This window comes from Anas acuta, chromosome 3 (genome assembly GCF_963932015.1).
Source record: "Anas acuta chromosome 3, bAnaAcu1.1, whole genome shotgun sequence".
NCBI lineage: Eukaryota > Metazoa > Chordata > Aves > Anseriformes > Anatidae > Anas > Anas acuta.
In genome coordinates this window covers 69,939,038-69,960,515 of record NC_088981.1, presented here as the reverse complement: position 1 = coordinate 69,960,515, position 21,478 = coordinate 69,939,038, and the positions used below count along the sequence as shown (strand labels likewise).

At 45.8% G+C, this 21,478-nt stretch overlaps 1 protein-coding gene across 7 annotated transcripts in view; it reads right to left on the bottom strand.

Annotated features, from left to right (window-relative positions):
- The window catches only part of FYN (FYN proto-oncogene, Src family tyrosine kinase), a 129,379-nt gene that overhangs the window by 64,960 nt on the left and 42,941 nt on the right, over positions 1-21,478 (bottom strand). For 5 of the 7 annotated variants that reach the window (XM_068677684.1, XM_068677681.1, XM_068677685.1 and 2 more), the window contains exon 2: positions 8,583-8,653. The gene's annotated coding sequence lies outside the window, so the exon portion shown is untranslated. Of the gene's footprint in view, positions 1-8,582; positions 8,654-16,887; positions 17,154-21,478 lie in introns of those variants that run through there. The other 2 variants (XM_068677686.1, XM_068677682.1) reach the window with 2 other exon arrangements.

Genomic DNA, 21,478 nt, shown 5'->3' with positions numbered 1-21,478 from the left:
AAGTTTCTGCACTCAGCTGTTTCTGGATAACATCTCCACCGCTTGCGGAGGATGACAGACATGTGGAGGGCACATGCCACGCTAATAGCCCAGAAATGATGAATACTTCAGTGTTAACATGCAGGACTTCTGTTAGGCTACAGCGATGGGGCTTGCGTCTTCGAGGTGCTTCAACCTGAACCACGATCAAAATGTTGCTGCAAGCAGCCCCCGATTCAACACAAGCCTTCCTTCTGCCTCGTCAGCTTAGAATAGTGCTCCCTCTCTTCCGAAGCGCCTGCCTTACAGCCAGCCTCATCCAGAAAAGGATTAGACGAAGATGTATGCTGTCATTTACAACCGGGCAGGCTGATCCCCTAACAACGTCTAATGACATACAGGAAAACTGGTGGTTAGACCCGAGCTAAGCCTCCCTGTGTAATTACAGTCACTTAGAGGGCAGAACTCAAGAGCAAAACTTATTAAAAAGCAAATGCAACGATCTCGGGCTCCTGCAAAGATACTTAGCACATACCAACACGGGCAGAGAGGATGTCTTAAAAATAGGACTGTGGATGTTGCTTGGTCTTCCCAGACAACGCAAAAAAAGCCACTTCATTCATATACAGATTTGTTTCTCTGTGTTTTGACAGATGAGCACCATGGTAGAAAACAATGAGAAGTCTACAGGATCTCTCAGCTGTCAGCTTCTATATTTTCTATATGGCTACAGATGTACTTGCAGATATCCTGCTCTATAGGTAGAGCAAAACTTCACGTACTGGATCTCCTATCAGCCTCCATCTTAGAAGAATAAAGACACACAATTGTCCAAACCCATCAAGTGATGTAAACCAGACGAAATGGGGGATAAAAGGATTGTGTTTTGACAGTAAATGGCATGTAGAGAGAGACTTGTGCCCTAATAACATGGAACAAGCTGTGGGGAAAGAATGGACAACTCCTAATTGTCATACACAGCCAACAGACATAACAGCTAAATGAGGACTTTCCAAAACTGATGATTTGCTGCAATTACAGCTCACCAGAATGAGCACCTAGCAGCAATGGGTGCTGGTGCACTGATGTAACCACGAGCTTTAAAGCAACTTGTGCTAGAATTTGGTGCAAGTTCCCACTGAAAAAACGACAAAACTTCTAACTTTTGATGAGCAACAAAAGAGGACAAGAAATGACCTGAACTCATCTTTACAAAGTGTGCAGTGTAAGTTTCTTTCCATGCCATCTTCCTTCTAACTAGCATTTAACTGTACAAATTGGAAAAAAAATTAACCCAGGACCAAAGCAGGCTGATGTTTCAAATCACATCTAAGATACATGCATGCTTTTTATCTAGTAATTACAGAAAGAATGCAAAAACTCTCATGCCACTTACATTTTTATCCTTTTATCTGTAAAGCTACTTGCTTTGGGTTGTCACAATCTTTCCACAAGGTAAAATACAACAAGAAATAGTTTGATTAAAAAAATGCAAAACCTGTGCCAGGAAGTCAATATGGTCTGAGAAGTTGTTGCAGGATGAGATACCACCTCATAACAGCAGAAAGGCAGGATTCTCCACACCCAGAAGGGCATCCAAAACGCTAGCAGCCTGAGCTACGAGATTCTGTGTTTCTCAGGGCTGCTGCTGCATGACATGATCAAGGATGCACGCAATCTTCAAGGCTTTTCAAGCTTTTGCTGGAGGGAGAATTTCAAAGCAGACTTCTCCCTGTTTCGTAGTACTAAGTGGGCTGGGCGGGAATGGCATTTACACAGTTGAATCTTTTACTATTTTCCCTAAAAACAATAGAAGCATTATGATGTACTACACTAGATATATTCCTATCCGTGGGCACAGTGTAGGTATGGACAAAACACTATTTATTAAAGGCTGTACAAACCTCTGTTAGCTCCGAGGCTCTCAGGATGATACAGCATAATCACAGCCTTATGCTCGTGGATATTGCCTAAAAATGGCTATTCTCTAAACAGCACTGTCTGTGCTTTATTTCCCTGATAACGTGCCCTGGATAACGTGCCTTGGGAAGAGCTGCCTTCCGCACACCGAGGGACCCCTTGGAGCCGAGGAGCGCTGCTGATGCTGGCAGCAGGGATGCTGCAGGATGACGCAGGGCGCTCCAGCAGCGCCGAGCTTACCCAGCCTGACACATCCAGCAGGGATCTCCCCCCCCTCTGAGCAGCGGCCCTCCAGATCCACCCATCTCCCTTTTATTTTGAAATGGCTATTGCCATACAGCACTGCAGGCCGCCCGAAAACACTCACCAGTGCTGCGTCTTCACACTGTCTTCTTTATTTTTATTTTATTTTTTTTTTCTGGATTGCTTCCCAGGCTTGCTTTTATCTTTGAGCTTAGCAAACTGATTGATATAAATAACTCAATGTCCAGAAATACTCGGCTTTGTTAATCTGCAGGGAGATCTCTCCTCTCCTTCGTGCTCCTTTCTATGCAGTTTCATTATGTCCATGCCAGAGGAGCATTTAAGCAGGAGGGAGATGGAAGGGGAGGTGAAGAGCTAAAGCAGTGTGCTTATGCTGTGAGGTGGAAACACACTTGTGTCTAGAGACCTTTAACAAGCTCTTACCAAGGAGGTAGCTTGCCTATATGCAAAGTATTTAGTGCCCAATGTAAAGTTTCACTAAGGGCAGACAGAAACAAACCCCACAGTGATTACATCTGGGTGCTGCAGTGCCCTATAACACACCCTGATGCCTCCTGTCCTCCATTTAGCTTCAGCAGCCTCTGCTATGCTTGGCGGATAAAACAATCTCCCAAATGATTTTAGCTCTAAAATCTATTAAATCCATGAAGTATTGATGAGGCAGAATTAATGTCGAGAGAATTACATTAACCACCCCCTTCCTCCCAAGATTTCATAAAAGAAACTCTAGAAACAAGCCGGTGCCTTGGCTCTACTACAAAACATAGCGTGCTCGTGTCAGGAAGGGGAAATTTACACCCGTCCACATACCTTGGTCTGTATCTATAGATGTATTTAGTACTGCAACGTGCAGTCAGTTAGCATGAGTCTTATCTGCAGTCAGCGCCTTATCTGATGCTCAGAAATCACGTTCGCTAGTCCTGGTAATCTTGGGTCTGGTCCATGCACGGCGCCGCACGTCACACGGATCCTGCTTCCTCGCCTCTCACACGGGTCGCTGCCGGGTGGCAACATTACCTACCGAGACCCCGGTGCTGCCTGATGAGAAACTTGGCACAGCTTCCAGCTCTGGCAACCTTCTCCAGGCTGGATGTTTGCTGTGAGTTTTTTTTCTTTACTTTGTTGCCGTTTTGGATTTTTGGCATGACTTCAGCCCCATTTTTTTTCAAGCTAATTCCGAAACAAGGCATGGGAAATCGGAGTGATTTGTCCATGTTAAAAGCCTCTGGTCACTCCTCGAGCAGCTTGAGAGGTTTTGTGATTTGGACCAAAAGCCTGCAAGGTGGCAAGGCAAAATCTTTGTATTTTGGCCTCTGAAAAACACTCCTCCCAAAGACGACCAAATTACCAACCTCTGAAAAAACAAGTAATAAATTACTGACCTCTGAAAAAAATAAATTTCCATTTGCAAGGGCTCACTAAAGAAGTATTATTTCCTAGTGACTGACTCCATTCTTTGGGATTACACCTACAATGCCCAGGATCCTGCTACCAGGTCGGTGGGACCAACCTGCTGCAAGTTGCACCTACTCTTAAATCTGTGAAACCAGGTGCAAATTTGCTCTGCATCTAAATCTGAGCTCACAACAGGTTGGATGGCAGTGACCCCTACAGCATATTGCACAAACATTTTTATTCAGTCCTCCAGAGGGGAGGAAGGGGAACAGAAGGTACAAGAACATGCAAGTGTGAGGGAACAGGAGCTTTTGTATCAACTGAGCAGTGACAAAAACACCCCGAAGCACGTGCAGAAAAGAGCAAAGTTGATGTAACACTCCCTACAGCAAACATCTGAATTTGCAAATTTAATGCTCTTCTTTCAGTGGAGCGTTTGGAGAGCTTGTTAACAAAAACAAAAACCCAAAACCACAGAAAAACAGTTTATCACTTACAACATTCTGTGATGGATCTCCGAGTTGCCGTAACACCACGGTTCAAAGGTCTCTGCTGCTGAGCCAGCTAAGAAAGCCAGGGGGTGCAGCAGCATGTGGTGCTCTATTGTTTGCTGTCTTACCAGTCCTTCCCTATTTTATATCCAGTGGCTAATTCAGGAGGGTCCTCCAGACGGATGGCCCACAGACCGACTCTCTTTGGATCACCTCAAATTCAGTCCCCCAGAACCCCAACAGCTAAACTAAATGCATTACTAAATGCACATCTTTGGGATGGAGGAGACTGGGAGAAAAGAAACAGACTAGAATTGGAGGAATTACTAGCATAGTGTAGCAAATCTCAGTAAAAAACAAGATATTTTAAATGCTCGTGAATTTCCACACACTTTTCTTCCTAAAGAGGCACGATAATCTGCAGCCAGCAGGAAGGGGTAATGAAGTTACACAACAGAAGCACATCATGAGGTGTGTCAGTGCCCAAATTAATTACTCTGGAAAACTAAAAGCTACTAGAAACAGGACCAAAATACACCAGGTCATCCGTAATTACAAAGAACAGCTAATGATTCTGGCAAAGCCTCTCGTGGGCATGGCAGAATACAGGTAATGATGCACAAGTTATGGTGGGTTATTTTTGCAATAAGAGCACTTATTCCAAGCTCTTTGCAGATAATACACAGTTGATCTGTAATACTTTATGTCAGAAGCTTGACAAGTGAGAAGAATCACCACGAGAAATTCAATAGCATTTTTGGTAGATGTCCTGGATGTAAATAACTGTGCCACAGAAATCAGACACCCAGGAATGCGCAGAGCATCACCATCTTTCTACAGGCAAACAAACTTAGTGTGCATAAAGTTACTGACAAGTTGTTTCCATATAATCTCTAAAAATCAAAGCAGGCACTACCTGCTAATTTTTTTATTTGTTTAAAATAGAGGGGAGGAATCTGACTGCCCTTAATGGGCAAAAAAAAAAAAAAAAGCACCATCAAAACACCAGAGGTGTGTCTTAGCAGCTGAAATACAAATTTTCCATGATATAACTGAGCAACTAAAAATAGCTGAAACCATTGTTTAAGATGTGCAGTTGCTTTGAATGTATTGACAAGTGTTCAGATGGAAGCACAGCATCTCTGATTTCAACTAAAACATCCAAAAGCCCAGCACCTAGGAGGGTGCCCCTGCCTAAATTTGGATTGAAAGGAGCAGTGGATTTCCCAAGTGTACTTTCAGTTTCAAGACCTGTGCTTCAAGCATTCACAGAGTTCCTGGAAAGAGTAAATCTGTAAGACAGGATGAATGTACAGCATCACACCTGCAGCAGGAAGCACTCCTGGGGCTCCTTGCAGTTGTGTAGGTATTTAATGTGCTGAAGAGGTGGTGGCTCCATGACTGCCCACCGAACAGCACGGGTGTTCAACACAAGGGTCAAATACGTAAGTGTTGAGCAGTACCTGCTCTGACATCCACAAGGCTGCTTTACAGAAATCTCATCAAAAGAGGTCTCTACTCACACTGCTCAGGAAGATATCATCAGCTCAGCTGAGTGAGTTTTGAATTCAGTCAAGATTCCCCTCACAGCATTCGAGTATACTTCTCTAATCAGCTCCTACGTCCATTATGAATTTTTGATCTGGAGCCTGCATGACCTTTTCCAGGACTTTGATCCAGGATGAATAAGTGACTTCTGTGCCTCTAAGCTCAGATGCTATGTCAGGATAAATTCAAAATGTTCTCTTGGTGCCCAGTCCTTGGATTCAGTGGTTTAGGGACAGAGGCTGGTCAAAACTATTTCCTTCCCTTGCATTTTTGCAATTATTTTTAACGTCTCTGTGAATTTGGAATGCCATAGGGAAATCTACAGTGGGCGGGGAGATGTTTCAGAGATCCTTACAGACAAGAAACTCAAGGTTCCTGACTATTCTACCTCAAAACGAGATCTTGCAAACTATTTGAAGTAGAAGGAAGGAAAGGAACAGCTGTGAAAACATGCAAAAGTTGCAGAGGCTGTTTACATATCATAATGGAAAACAATACTAAATTTTGGGGCAAAATCCTGGAGCATGGAGTGCCACAAACTCATTTCCAGGCTGGCTTGAAGAAATTCCAGGGTGTGTACAAAAATCAGCAGTGAGAAGTGTCTCCGTTTATTAGGTTATGTCTGAACAACTCAGGGAAACAGGTGATTTTCAGGAGCATCAGTTTGTCAGCTAACCTTCTTCTGAGTTTGAGATTCAGCCAAGTCAGCAGCCACGCTCCCCAAGTCTGGACACGAACTAAAGGGTGAGAAACATTGTGCAAGTAGGCTCTCAGTAAACCGGACTGTGTTTTTTCCCTCACTGACAAGTTTGCTGCATCTATGTGACACCACATTGCTTTGGAGCCACAGAAAGCAGCTTCCCTGATGTGGGGTTGGGAGGGTCTTCTCCAAAACCCCTCTCACTGGCAGAGAAGATGCCCCATATGGATCAGTTTCTTCCACCAAATTTTTTCTATGATTTTGATAAACATGTTTCTTTCATCCCTTTCCCCTTGCTGCTCTTGAGCTATGTTTCTTCATTAACCACAGAGCCTAGACCAGTCTCAGCTGATGCAACTTTGAAGGGAAATTTAAACACAACAATCTGACTACCAGGGCTGCCCATAAACTTATTTTCCTTTGTGTTACACAGCAACACCATTTTTGCATTACGATGCTGCTTCTAGACCTGACAGCACCATAGCTTTGTCACACAGAGGTCAGCCGGTATGTAAGGGCACTGGACAACTTCCAGTATCAAAGTATAGTTCTTGTCACCAAAAAGAAAACTAGATATACATCCTATCTTCTCTTGCAGTAACAGAAGTCTGCACAAAATCTCGTGGATTAATGAGTTCATGCTGCTGGTCTATAGCTCACCTTTGGGCCTAACTAAATTCCAGGTAATTAATTGTAGTCATATTTTCCTGTATAGGGATATAAGTGGAAGCTTTACAACATGAACAATTGTCAAAAAGCCAAACTGTAGAGAAAAAAATGCTTAAAAGGTCTGTGGTAGGGTTTACCAAGGTACAGTTGGACAAGGTGTTTCATGCTTTTGGCTGACTTTTTTTTTTTTTTTAATTCTGATCTTGGTCATCTTTTCTGATCTCTAAGACTATCCACACTGCAGAAGGCTAAATGATCTACACTTAAACATCTGCTAGCTAATCCTGATCCTTCTGTATGATGTAACAACATCTGTTTTGTGGTGTTGGTTGCTTTTTTTTTTTTTTTGGTTATTGTTTGTTTTAAATCACAGAAAAGACTAAGTGTTCTCACAGAGCCACTCTTTGATTTTCAGTTTTCTACTCCTGCAGGCCATCTTACTCTGAAGTCTTCTGCCAGTGGAGAAGAAGCCAGTTTTCATCTGCAATCTGCACACGCTGGCTGAAGAAAAAATTTCTGTCCAAGACCCTGCTCGGCCAAGGGAAAGAAAGGACATAATCTTCTGCAGGCTTTTTTTTTTCCCAAGGGTGATGGTGATCAACTGGCACCAGCCACAGCTGCATACACTGAGTCTCCAAGGGGAAAAAGCAAGGTGAATCTACAAACTAATGTAAAACAGTTTTGTTTTTTTTTCAGGTTGGGCTGGAGATAAGTGAAAACTAGGAAGAGTTTTCTCAGGACTACTCCCTTCTAGCTGGGGGCACATCACTAATTATCTTCCATTCTTCTCTGCCTGCTTCTCCTCCCAGGGGCACGACTGAGCAGCACAGACACATCACCCACAACACGCCACGATCCCACAGCACCTGTAGGACCAGAAGCCTCTGGAAGTGTGGTGTACAGAGACGAACCAGAGAAGCAGCAAAGTTTGCCATGTGGGATGGAAAGGAGGAATATGAAGGCTGGTACATCACACTGGGGTATTGATTGCCTCCGTATCTCACAGCAATAAGCAAAACATCCTGGCTCCACGTGGAAGCTAGAGGCAAGCATGCTGGTCAGATGCTCTGGGAACAGACAGATTTCACAGAAACACAGAATTGTAGGGGGTGGAAGAGACCTCAAGAGATCACCAGGTCCAACCCCCCTGCCAAAGCAGGTTCCCTAGAGGGAAATTTCTCAGTGACTGCACACCCCCACTGCTTTGGGAGGTATGTGCTCCCCCTCCATTACTATTTTTCTCCTCATTGTTTATAGCTCTACCACGCCCTTTTTTTTTTTTCTTCTTCTTGTTTTTCAGTTAGGCTTTGTGTTTCTTCTACTATAGATTTTAGCTCAACCACTCTTCAGCTGAATATAACAGCTACAAACACAATAAGCAGATGCCACTGGAGCAAATGAAACTGCATTCCTTGCCTTGAGGCCCAGCATGCTGCTTTCTGTCAGTGCTTCTCCCACTGTGAGCCCCCATACCAGAGGAAGAAAAATACGTGTAATCAGCTACATCTCTGTGAGCTGCATTTCCCATTAAGTGAAAAAATAAAATAAAACTGAAATAAATGTTAAAACAATCTGTCTGAATTTGTCATTGAAACTCAAAAGTGATCAAGACTTACCAGAATTTTCCCCCAAAAGAGAGCAAGTTGACTTTCACCACATTTCCTCAAAAATGGCTCAGAAACATGCCCTGTAAAGTGAGAGAGAAAGGGAAAGAAAAAATTAGTGACTAGGACATCACAAATGACATTACACTTCTTTCTCACTCTCCTGGCACGTATCGCCAAACTTCCACTATTTTCCCTGTTTTAATGAATGAGGTAATTGGATGTGATCCCCTCACAACAAATCATGAAATTCCACCAGCATTATGCAAAATATTAAAGTAATTGCAGGATTCCTTCGGACTGCTCAGACACATCACTGTCACCGACATGACAGTGATTCAGACGTCAGGGATACAAGGTCAGCAGCACGAAGCAAGCTGCGGCATAAAGCAAGCGTGCCAATTATTTCAGATCCATTCCTAAAAAATCGGTCAGTGTCTCCTAGTGATTTTGCTTCACCGAAGTGCTTTTGAAACGGGATGCACGTAACGCTCTCGACGGCATCCGTGTGTGAAAGCTACACAAAGAAAAAAAGGGTTGAGCCACGCCACGTTTTTAGGCGATATTAATTGCCCCCTGCTTTCCCGAGGAACAAAGACGGAGAGCAAGTAAGCAAACACAGCATCCAGCCTGACACACACGAGGGCCGGTTTGAACAACACGCAGAGCAGAAGTGACAAATGCCATCGTTTAGCCAATGCTGAGTAAATTTCAAATGACAGCAACTCCTTATTTCCCCTCGAGGCGAAATCTTTGAAAGAGCAGCTCGCGGAGCACGGGCTAACAATGATGTTAAAACATTGCTTTTGGAAGCGCCTGGAAGATGGGGGAGCTACGGCTTTGCTGGTGCTCAGGTTTGGGAACGGTGAGTGTGCAGCAGAGGAGGGCACATATTTCAGTGTCCTGCTGTCCAAACCAGTGAGGTCAGACTGAATTTGACCTGCTTTCAGAAACGCTCACATTCCTCCCCCCAAGTACATGGCTGAATTTTCCACGAGAGAGGCATTTGTGAAATTACTGCTGAATGAGTAACTTTACAACTGCACACAGCTGACTTCGGGGCCTGCATTATTGATGGAGAAAACCCGCCCCAGCTGCAGCAGCAGCAGCAGATCTTTGCAGCAGTGCCTTTTGTGAGGGATGCTGGAGAAGGGGGCATGGCTTCTCCGCTCAAATTGCTTTCACTGGTCCTTGTTCCGTGAAAAGAAGCTAGGAAAATAAAACTGCTCTTAAGAAATAAGCAAGTAATTCTTCAAAATCATGGCAACTGGGTTATGCTGTTCTAAATCCCGGTAAGAAAGCAGACCTCTGATTTCATAAGGCTGAAATGTCATTCTGGCTAGAGAAGTCAGGGTGGGGAGAGAAAGGAAAAAAAGACATTAAAAATCAGAAGACATTTTTGTGAGAGGTTTAAGGAATAAACGTTTTTAATCACACAACTGCAAATCACCGCGTATTCTTCCCTGCTTGCTTTCTTAGCTTAGTGGTTGAAAAAAAAGAAATCCTGGATGCATCAAGGAATAAAGAAAAAAAAAACACAGCAAAGCCTCCTCCCCCAACATCTATTGTACAGCTTGGCAGAATTCGTAATAACACTGAAAAAAAGATGGGTCTTAACCACTCTGCTCAGGCTCGGGGAAGGTGGTTATTATTCCAGTACCATCCGTTTCCCTCCTTAGCTTCCAGGCATTTGGCCTGGAAAGCAAAATTGAGTCAAGAAACTGCTCCTGCCTCCCAACTAATTGGATAACATCTGCATAGAGAAAAGTTGGGAGCTTAAGAGAGGAGCCAAGTTCGAGTCAGTCCAGCAGCACCTCAGCTCTAGCTTAGCTCATTATTTTCTCTTGCACCAAGCCAGTGAAGCGACACGTACGGGGAAACTGCACTCCACGCTGCCGGAGCCACGAATCCCTGACAGGCAGAGGCTGGCAGTGCTGCCAAAGGGGGCAGAGCCCCCCTGTGCTTGTCTGTAGCTTCTGGTCGCGGCCCCAGCCTTGCTCCCACACCCCTGCACAAATGCCTGTGCACATGAGGATGGAGAAGCAGCCAGCATTAAGACCAACTGGATGCAGGCACCTTAGTACATGCTGAAGGAGCCCTGTCCAAGCCCTTGGAGAAACCGTGTATGAGAAACCCAAAGACTCCTCGCTCTTTCTTTGCATTCAGTCTAGGGGCTGTGCAGACCTCAGCTTCAGCCTTAACGATTTTCCTTCTACCTAACTACATAGAAGGAACATTGAGCCTCTTCCTTGAGGGCTTTGGATAATGTTACTTAGCTACAGTATCTGACCAGCACTTCTCAGAAAGCTTTGCTGACCTTTGGAGAAAACAGCATAGGAGGTGCAAATAAATGAACATTAGAAGTGGTGCAGAAGGAAAAACACTGAGAATGAAAACCTTTGCCGGACAAAATCACACTGAGCTCTCCTTCCACTTGCCATCTAAAATCAAACACAAAATGAGGCTGTTTAAAGTACAATCAAATGAATGGGATTAGGTTTAAGCAACATCAGCTTCCCGCAAGTTGCTGTGATTTGCTTCCCGTCCCAGCCCAAAACGCTTACAGCAGGGTCACCCCAAACTGTGTCACACATACCAAAGCTGTCCAAGTATCTTCTCCTAAATGGCATGGCATGGTAAAACACTTAGCAAACCACCAGATGGGAGAAATTGCTCTGAGTCTCAAAGAAGAGACTTTATTTGAAACTTTAAAAAAAAAAAAAAAAAAGTAGTCTTGGGAGATAATCAGGCTTATTGTCTGCCAAGAACAGCCATTTCCTGTAAGCAGCATCAGCTTCAACAAATTGGAATTTTTTACTGAAAAAAAAAAAAAAACAACAAAAAGCCATCCCCCCCCCTGCAGCGTTGCACATATACTAGTGGTGCTTTTATGTAGCTTTGTGCAAAAGTTGCCTTCTTTCTGTGCAGAGGAAAGTATTGTGTGAAACACGATGCGGTGAGTAGAATCACGTCACCAGCACGTTTGTTTCCTTACTTTGCGGGCTTTATGAGACAACCCCTGTTTACCCTCATCAGTTTTTCAGATATGTTTTTGTCAGTTCATACTGGGATCAGAATTAAGTTTATTACCACTGGCAAAAGAGAAATCACTGACAACAGACACAGTAACTGCTTCTTTTTCCAAGCCTCCATGCCAAAATCCATTAACACCCACCAACTTCCAGGATCTCTGGAACAAGTCCACAGTGAACAAACCTAGACAAGAACCCACAAACAAAAACTGATTTCCATTAGAGCAAAAATCCTTCCGTGACAGTTTACCCACCGTATGAAACAGATAAAGCCATGATTTAAGGCATTAAAGCAGTTCCGTGAAGGATTCTGGTCTGGTACACGCTGCAGGTGTTGCAGTTTGCACGCAGGCTTGGCCCAGCTGGAGGAAGCGACTGGCTGAAGTCATAAATAATTTTCAGATGGATCCCAGTACATGCAATTCACTTTGTGATACTCAGGCACAGAATGAAATCCAGATGATGATAAACATCTGACAGTTTTCTACTAGTGACATGTTTTTGTTGCTGCCTTTTCAAACCTCAAGTAGAACCACGCATCCCTGGTTCCTGGGCTTCAATGTTACTTGGTAAAAATTGGGAAGAAGAAAGTTTTCAGTTTGGAGAACACTTTACAAATGAAAGTCCTTGGACCAGGGTGTGTGATCTGTAAATTAGCTAGATCCAGTTTGTAAAGGAAATGTCGGTTACTCTGCCAAGCAATAGTCTTCCTTTTTCAAATGTTCTAACATAATTTGTGGTCATTATGCTACACACCATACCAAGGAGGTTTTGGGCCATGAACTAATCGAGGAAGTACTTTTCAGCAGTGGGTTGCTCTGGCCCTACAGTACCAAGGTCTGGAGTCCCTCAGAGCAGGTCGAGGACTCTACAGGAGGTTGCTGACACATTTGAACAAACGCACAGAGGCGTGCTCAATTTTGCCTGGGGTGCAGCATTTTCCTGATATTTCCTCCTTAAAATTTCTAATCTTATTTAAAAAAAAAAAAAAAAAAAGTAATAATATCAAAAACCTCTTAGAAAACCCTTTTAAAAAGCAATGTTGAACACGAGAAGAAAAAAATTTTTCTGCATGCTGAGTTTATATGACGAGCTTATAAAGGGACTGCACATCTTAAACTTAGCTTACATAAAGCAATCTTTTACTGTGCGATGCCAGATTATATATAAAGACCCCTTATCCAGTGAACATCTGAAAGCTTTCCAACAATAAAACGTTTAAAGTTTAAAGGAAGCTTATAGGCTTGCTCTTAGACAGGGACAGAAGCCTCACTGTTACCCCGAGCCTCTTCCTTGCTGGGGGGGGAGACCCAGGGAGCCGCACGTGACACGAGGAAGCCCAGCCAGCATCGGGGGGAGCTGAGGCAGGAGCTCCTGCAAAAAGCAACTTGTGCAACTAGGACAGGCATGGCCCTGGGCATCTGCAGAGGAAAAGAGACAGCAACACCATTACAAGACTCTGCTAAGACCAAACATTACGATTCTGGTTGATTCCTCCTCCTGTGTGACAGAATTTGAAAGAGGATGGTGGCTACACAGCAGGGCAGGCACCCTGCATCTGCCTCCTGAACCTCACTGGGTATCTGAAACAGCCACCTGAAAGCTTTGTGCAGTTATAGGACATAAATACGGATAACCAGGTCCCTCTCCTAGAGTCCCAAAGAAAGTTTGTACTACCAAAACAAAACCATCAAACTTGCAGCTCTATAAAAACCACGTCTCTCAAACTGCTGCCCTTCCCGTTTGGAGCAGGAGGAACTCTCCGAACAGATCCAAGGTCACTTTCGCAGTGCCAGCAAGTCCTGAGAAGCAGGAAAGAGGGGGGAAAAAAACTTCGGGAGAATAAAGAGGCTTTGCTTCAGCTTCTAGTTTTACGAAAAGAAAAAAAAGAAAACAAAACAAAACAAAAAAAAAAAAAAAAAAAAAAACCCACAGCACAAAACTGTGTTAAAGATTATAAGCTAAACTGCTTCTTCTCCGTGCCACTCAAATCTCCTCGTGCACCAGATCCACTGACTCATCCTTAGTGTATGTGCTGCTGTCAGCGGGTCCCTATATCCTGCACATCCTTTCCTACCAGCCCTGCCCAAGCACGCTGCGTGGTTTCCTTTTCCCTGCGATGCTTCGCTACCAAAGAGAGCTTCAGCCCCTCGCTGACACAGTTATGTTGCCAGCTCCGTACTGCTGACACTAGTTCCTTTTTCCCTCTCAACTTTCAGGCAGGCTAAACTAAACCAAACCTTTGTTTCTGCTGCTTTCCTAGGCATCAACTTGCTTTGTAACCAAACAGCTACAGGCCACCGAGAAAGCAGAAAACACCACGGAGCCAGGACCTGAATGCAGAAAGGCATAACTAAGCACTATGGCGTGGGAAGGGCTAATACAGGTAGAAGTGTGCAAATCCTTAAAGAGAAATATTGAGGGCAGATACCACATATAAGATGCAAAAGCATTATGAAATACATCATGGGACAACTAGGAGGTGTCATGAGCAAGCGGAAGAGGGCTGTAGCATGAGAAGGAAAGGAGGGGTACTGGTGATTGAAAGGCATGCAAGACTGCTCATGAATCCTGCCTTTCAAAATCTGGGAAGTTCCCCAAAGCTTTGGCATCCACACTGCCTAAAAGAGAAGCAATCGTGTCTTCTAGCTGCCTTTTTAAGCTGGAAGCCAACTTGTGTGCCACATACCTCACCCATGCCATGGGACTGGTCAGCCTCTGTGTCAGGCACCCGCAACCACCTGGACTGAGCCATCCACGGGGGAACCTCCAGCCAGCCCAATGGGGCAGGCACCGAGGCTGAAAAATCCCATTAATATACAAGGGGCATGTGATGGCAGAGATGTACTTCAGTTCTCAAAACTGTAGGAAAATGACTTCATTAATTGTGGGAAGAGTGCTCGCATTTCTCTCTACAGAAAAATGAGAAGTGCTCTGCACCAAACAATTTTATTTTTTATTTTTAAGAAATGAATGGGTCCCATAGTCCTAAGAATAGATCGCACTCCCTGACCCTCTTAGCTGGCTCTCAAGAATGCTGCTGGGTATGGCTGGAGCTAAGGGAGGGCGTGAGGCCACTGCAGGCAGCACGCATCCCTCCCCTGCACCCCCGTCCTGCCAGCCCACGCTGCCTCGTGTCCCTGTGACACATGGGGACTGTTTCTGGGACCAGGAAAGGGGAAAAAAGAACAGCAAGAAAAACAGCAGCCAGCATAATGCAGGCTTTTAGAACGTTGAGGACATTATAGCCATGCCGTACAACAAAAATGAACGCATGCATGTACGCTGTATGTAGAAGAAATATGCTAAGGTTGCAGCGCCCCCAGTGTCAGCCATTCCCCCTGTGCAAGAAATCATAAAAAATACACCCATGGGAAGAAACGGTCTCAAGTCATGGCCAATTTACTTCAAGGCTTTAAACTTATGCAGAATCGAGCATCTATCCTGTATTCTTAGGACACACTGGAGGTGAAAGGGGTCCTGTATGTAACTAAGGACTCCTTGTAGTTCAGTCAGTCGATAGGATTAGGTATGTCTGTGCAATGCTTTAATGGATTAATCACCCCAGAACAAGCTACCTGACATTTCTGAGCACAGCCCAGCCTCACAGGATTGACTCATCTCCAGGCCAGCACGTGGCTGGTGCCGTTCTTCATCCCGTGCAGTAAAGCAAAGCAAAGCAAAGAGGTTGAGCGGTGTGTGAGCTACACGGAGCACGCCACGAGACAGCTGGAAACTGAACCCGCAGCGCAGGGCCCCATCCATGTGCACAGATTATTGTGGCTTCCTGTGCTATGTCCTTGACTGTGGAAAAAAAATAGTTTGCACATTTGGTTTTCCTAACTACTGTAATTCAGAAATTACCCCGGAGCGACACAAAGGAGCAGCACTTTCTGCAAGGAACCCGCAGGCTGGGCGGGCTGGGGCTGGCGGAGCCCAAGCACCCGATCTCAGCAGGCGCCCCGCCACCTACCCGTGGTCCCACTGCCTGATGCTGAAGAGAAAACGTTGAAAAAGTGCTGAAATTTTGTGAGAACAAGCTATTTGTAAACTTATTTCTGTATCAAAGAAAGCCTGTAAAGGAAAAAGTAAACAGTGCAAGAAAAGAATACAGCAATGGGATTAAAAGGCAAGCAATGAAAACACTGCACTGTAAACTAATGATTAACAACGACAAGCTGAAAACAAACTGTTTCCTTTTCGCCCTCTTCACGTTAGCCTTTTAAGACACAAGGATGGGGAAAAAAAGGAGGTCAGAGTTTTAAAATCGTGGAGCTTATCAAATCCAAGATCAGATGAGTAGAGCAAACCTACGAAGAAAACATCCTCTCAGCCCACCTTCCGTCCCCAAAAAGGAAGCCCAGCAGTTACAACCCATCAGCTGCAGTGTCGGTCTGGTGTTTTTAAAGGATTGCTCTGGAGAGCCTTTTTGCCTGATCTGTTTTTACCTTTCTGAAAATTTCAAAATAAATAAATACTCCTTATCTTTCTGGAAGTTTCAAAATACTGTAACTTGAGGAATATGACAAATAAAACAACACAACATTTTCTAATCAGACAAGTATCATAAAGCAAATAAAGAAGGTCCTTGCTTGTCACATGGCATGAAGCAAGGAAGGAATAAGAGCTTTAAGTTAGAGAAGCACTGGTGTGAAAACCTATGTAAAGCTGCTGGCGGGCTGCGGGGGGAAAATGGGAAAGAAGAGCGCTGTCTCCATGTTACTTCACTGATTTTCTTATTTACTCATTTATTTATTTTCATAATTAAAATTCATGTTGGCGAGTTCTGGATTCAGGAAAGTGGAAAAACAACACAAAAAAAAAGTCACTGTATTTTGACAGTTTACTTTCCAAAAAAAACCCCCTGCTCTCTACTAGCTTCCAAAAAAGACTCCCACATAATGAAAAACAGGAAATTAAATCCTCAGGACAACACAGCAGAAGTACAAATGAAAAGATTTTGCAGTGACATAATGCTTCAGCCTGGAGTGCAGATCAAGTCTTTATTCCTTCACGCTGTTCTCAAATCCATCAGGTCCCTCCTTCGAAAGCAAGTGTCCCAGCATGAACCAGAACAAACGCGGGGCTCTTGTAATTCCAGGATCGTGCTATATTAATACAAACCCCTCTGCAACACAAAAGCCACACAAAAGCCCGCATTTTGCTGAAATATCCTATGGATTTAACTGAGCATTTTTATGCTGAGCAGTATTGCTCAGCAACACCCCCTACTCCCTTGCTTTAAAGATTAAGCAAAAGCCTGGGGGGGGGGGGAGCTAACGAACCTGGATTTCCAGCTTGCTTGGGGCAGCCGGGGGTTCACCACCCAAGGAAATCGTGACTCCAGATGGACAACGTGAGCTCCTCCAGCACGAAGCTCCCCCACGTCACCGGCTGCAGCCTCCGTGCCCCGGTGCCCATCGGCATCAGCGGGGCAGTGCCGGCGGCCGGCCAGGAGGGTGCCGGGGGCAGAAGCCCCCTCCCTGGATGGTGACAGCCTGGCAAGCTGTAGAGATGAGGCCTGAGCCGCAGACGCACCGCTGACAGCCTCGCCCCCGCTTCCTCAGGAAACCAGGCTGAAAATCCGGCTTTCCCCTCGCTGCGCCCCCACCCCGCCCCCAACCCCGCAGATGCAGCGTAGAAAAAAATAAGAAAGGAGTAGCGTAGATGTAAGGCTGGAGGGCTGTGCTGTCTCCCAGAACAGCATCTGGATGACTGTCTCATGCATGTTTCAGGAGTGTCATTGGCTTCCTGTTTAATATTCTTGTTTTACCGCTGCACAAAGCCGGCCTCGTCTCTAGCAGCAATATATTACTCTCACATCCTCAGAGCGGATCCCTAATGAGGGTATTCTGGTTTCTTGATATTCAGAGACCTTCTGTCGGTATCAGCAGAAGATCAGCGTACGCCTGAGCGCCCGGAAAACAGAAAGGGAGAAACCATCTCTCTGTGTTAAAACAGAGCCGTGGGATTAAAGGGAATGTGAGTGACCACCTAGGTCGCATCCCTGCTCACGCAGCATCTCCAGCACGACTGCTTTTCTTTTTCTTAGGCCACCAATGCAGCTGGGGGAAAGCAGAGACGTTTGTGGGCGCTGAGCCCCCTCCCCAGCCTGACCCCCTCGCCATGCCGGCCTGCCCCAGCCTGCCCGCCCACCACCGCGGCCTGTTCGCATTGCCATGGCTACGCCGCCGCTGCTGCCGCGCACGCCTGGCCTATTTCTGCAAGCCTGCCATGGCAGGGGGTGTTGGCTACGGGCTTAATCTCAGCAAGGTCTAACACTCCTCCAAGCCGCCGGCTGCACAAGGGAAGGGCCACACTCAACGTGAACACGGATCGTGAAGGGCCCAGAGCAGGGACTCTGCATCGCCCCAAAACCAGCTGAAAATTGGTGGATATAAACCCCCTTGTGCAACGCAAGAAAGGGCAAGCGCAAGAGCCAGCCAGCCTCGGCATGCTGGCAGCCCCAGGGCCTTTGGAAGCATCCCAAGGAAAGAGCACTTTGACGGAAAGACCTGGAGGACAACAATGAAGTAGTCTTGCCAACGTTAACGGGGCGTGTGAGGTCTGCAGAGAACCCACAGATGCCATTTGGAAAGCAACTTGTACCCGCTGGAGAGACTGGCAGCATGGGTGGCAGGAGGAGACCTCGGAGACCTGAAGGACAGGTGGAAAGCAGAGATGGAGAAGAAGGCTTTGGGGTTGAAGACAGGCAGCTGGTGTGCATAAAGGAGTCAACTGAGGAACGAGCAAGGGAGGCTACACTTAAGAAATGAGGGAGATGGACAAATTCCCTTAGCAAAGACATTCTGGACAGGCAGAACTATAATCTGTAGAGGGCAGAGAAAAGGATGCTGCAGTAATTCAAGACATGAAATGAGCACTTGGATGTGAATTTCATCAGTATAGTCTGGAGAGCAGAGGGCATTTGTAAAGAGACATCACACGGGAGGAATCCACTGATCTCTGATCGAAGACGTAGGGAACTTGGAGATGGACCCATGCAGATTTTGGCCTCGCTGAGGGACCCTGGTGTTGTCCATGGCAACAGAGACGGGAGATAATGGGGAGAGCTGCAGGTGGAGCTGTATCAATGGGTAACTGTTTAGCCATGCTGAATGACTCTTCATGAGTTGGGATCCACAAAGAAGTGAAGAAAGCCCAATTGAGATTATAGCTTGGACAAGGAGAGAGAGGACTAGTTTTCTGTTCCAGCTGTAAGAATCACATAGACGTATATCTATACAACTATGACTCTGTAATGACTTTTTACATGTATATGTGTATATATACATACATATATGAAAGAATATTTGTATATAACAAATTTTTATGTATATAAATGCAATAAATCTGTCTGTAGATGAAGGAACCCAAAATGAAATTGTAGTCAGAAGACTATGATTTGAGGAAAAGCGCTGCCCTGTATCTCCTGCCAAACACAGAAGTGGAAAAAGGGCTCTGCCCTGGTTCCTTTTTTGTACCGTTTCAGCTAGCGAAGCCCACAGTAGCAAAATGCTTGCCTGCTAACCCCATGGAAAGTTTCAGGAGTTAAAAGAAAAAAAGAAAAAAAAAGAAAAAAAGAAAAAAAAGGTTGCAATACAGAAATGGATGCCAAAGCACAACACTGCTATTTGCAATATATTTCAGAGCCTTTACAACAGTGCCTAACCCCTCTGAGGAAGTGGGCTACGTCAGCTTCGGCACCCCACAGCATGACAACCTGCTCCCTGCTGCGTGGGCAGCACCCACGTGGCCCCGTGCCTCGCAGGGCAGGCCAGCATCTACCCGTGTCGGCAGTCACCCTGCTGGTACAACAGCCCGTGTAATACTGGGGATGTGCATTTCAGCCTGGTGACAAACGTGTGCTTAACCGTGTGTCAAATCCACTGTCATGCTGAGTGCTGGAAACAAAGGGCACGTTGGGAGCAGCACATCTGGGTCACTCCCAATGTGCCCGTGACCACCCCGGGCATGAGTGCGGCAGGGAGTGGGATGAGGAATGGGGCTGGCAACTTTTACCAAGTCCACTAGCCAAAAAGCAGGGAACCCCGTCCTGGGACAGTTCTGCAGATGTAAACGGGATTTATAAAAGCACATTCAGCCTCCGTGCTCCCTGCCATAAGAGAGACTGTAAATCGCTGAGAATAAGGCAAGAAACAGCACACAGACAGCACTCGCGGGCTCCGCTTCTTAGTGCTGAAACTAGTTTGGACCCGCGCGTTTTGGAAATGTCACGTTCGATTTTGCCCTAGAAACCGCCCTGCGGAGCACAAGGCGTGCCATTCACCGGCTGTGGCACGGGGCCACCAGGAGCAGGGACATCTGAGAAGGAGCATTCAGAGCAGCACGTGCGCGGCCGCAGCCGCAAAGGCACCGAGTTATGAATTCTGGAAAATGTATGCGTGGTACGGGCTGATGGTACGGTCCCTGCGAGTACAGATCCATAACAAGCCCCTGGGAAACAAGGGGGATATGTGCCTAAGAACCACAAAGAGGCAACACTTTTTTTTTTTTTTTTTGAGTATGAAAGCAAGCTCATTAATTTCCCCTCCAAGAGTCATTAGCACAATCTGGGAGCAGCTGCAAGGGTCAGCTGTGTGGATTTCAGCAGCAAACATCACCAGCAGCAGCTACAGGAGCCACTAAATCAATAGATCGATAGCCACGTTTTAAAAACAACCGACACGTGCCAAAAATGCCAAGTTCACTTCTCTCACATGTATGCTTACATCTCATGGCAGAGTGTCAACAGAATTTGGGACTACCACAGCCCTACAATGCCACTGGCACTGCAGCTGGGAAGCCTATGTTGAACCTCTACCTGTCACATCCACAAAACCTTTTCTCCATGCCCTGCAGCCGTGGCCACCGATGACACCCAATTTATTGTGTCATCTTCCCTTCCCCTTGTCACACACATGCTCATCCATGGCTTGCCCCTACTTTTAACCCACCTGCATAGACACAGGGTCGTAGGAAGTGCTTTGAAGCACCGCACACATGACAGTGCATTGAGAAAAGGAAGCGTTCGACCTCATCATGGGGAGTGGAAACAGTACGGTCCCCACAAGCAGACAGATAGATTTAAAAAGGGCAGACTAAGGGCATGCTTCTTCATAAACACAGATGTTTTATCAACCCTCTGAACTCCCAGTTGCGTCCCTTTTCCAGGCAGACACCTCGAGGTCTCATTGCCCAGCTCTGATAACATTTCAGCAGTGGGGAAGGGCCATGGGCTGGGCTTCAGACAGCCCAGCTCAAAAAAAAAAAAAGATTTAAATGGAAGTTGAAAGCCTTCTCCCAAGGAGAGGATTTCCAGCGCTAGGCCTACAGAAGAGGAAGAAAATGAAAGCTGTAGTTTCTCGGTACTTATAGATGTGCCATACAGCTGGGACTGCTTATCTCCGCAGCATTCGCGTTGCTCTAGCAGTAACAGAAGACATTTTTCTCCTGGGGAAGCTCTTTCTCACTCAAGTATCCACAGCGGAGCAATTACAAGCTTCCTAAAAGCCCAGCGCAGCTCTCAAGGTCTGCAGTAGCTGCAGCTTCTGACCAAGGCTGCAGCATTTGGAGAGATCGGGGCGGCACGAAGCATGACGAGGAGGTCCAAATTTGAACCAGCAGCGAGCACGGGCTCCAGCAAGTTCCGCCCCATTTGCCTTAACAACACACACGCCCAGTGGTCCTTTGCTATCGGTGATGGAAAAAATGAAAGAGGAACATTTATGGAGGCTACACAAGCCTCACTGCACAAGGGGCAGGTTTACCTCCCGTGTAGAGGGGGAAGAGCCGGTGTCCGAATGAGCACGCGCGAAGCGACGAGGGCATAGAAAGTATTCTGTGGGCTTGGAACAAAACCCTGTTTGTAGGATT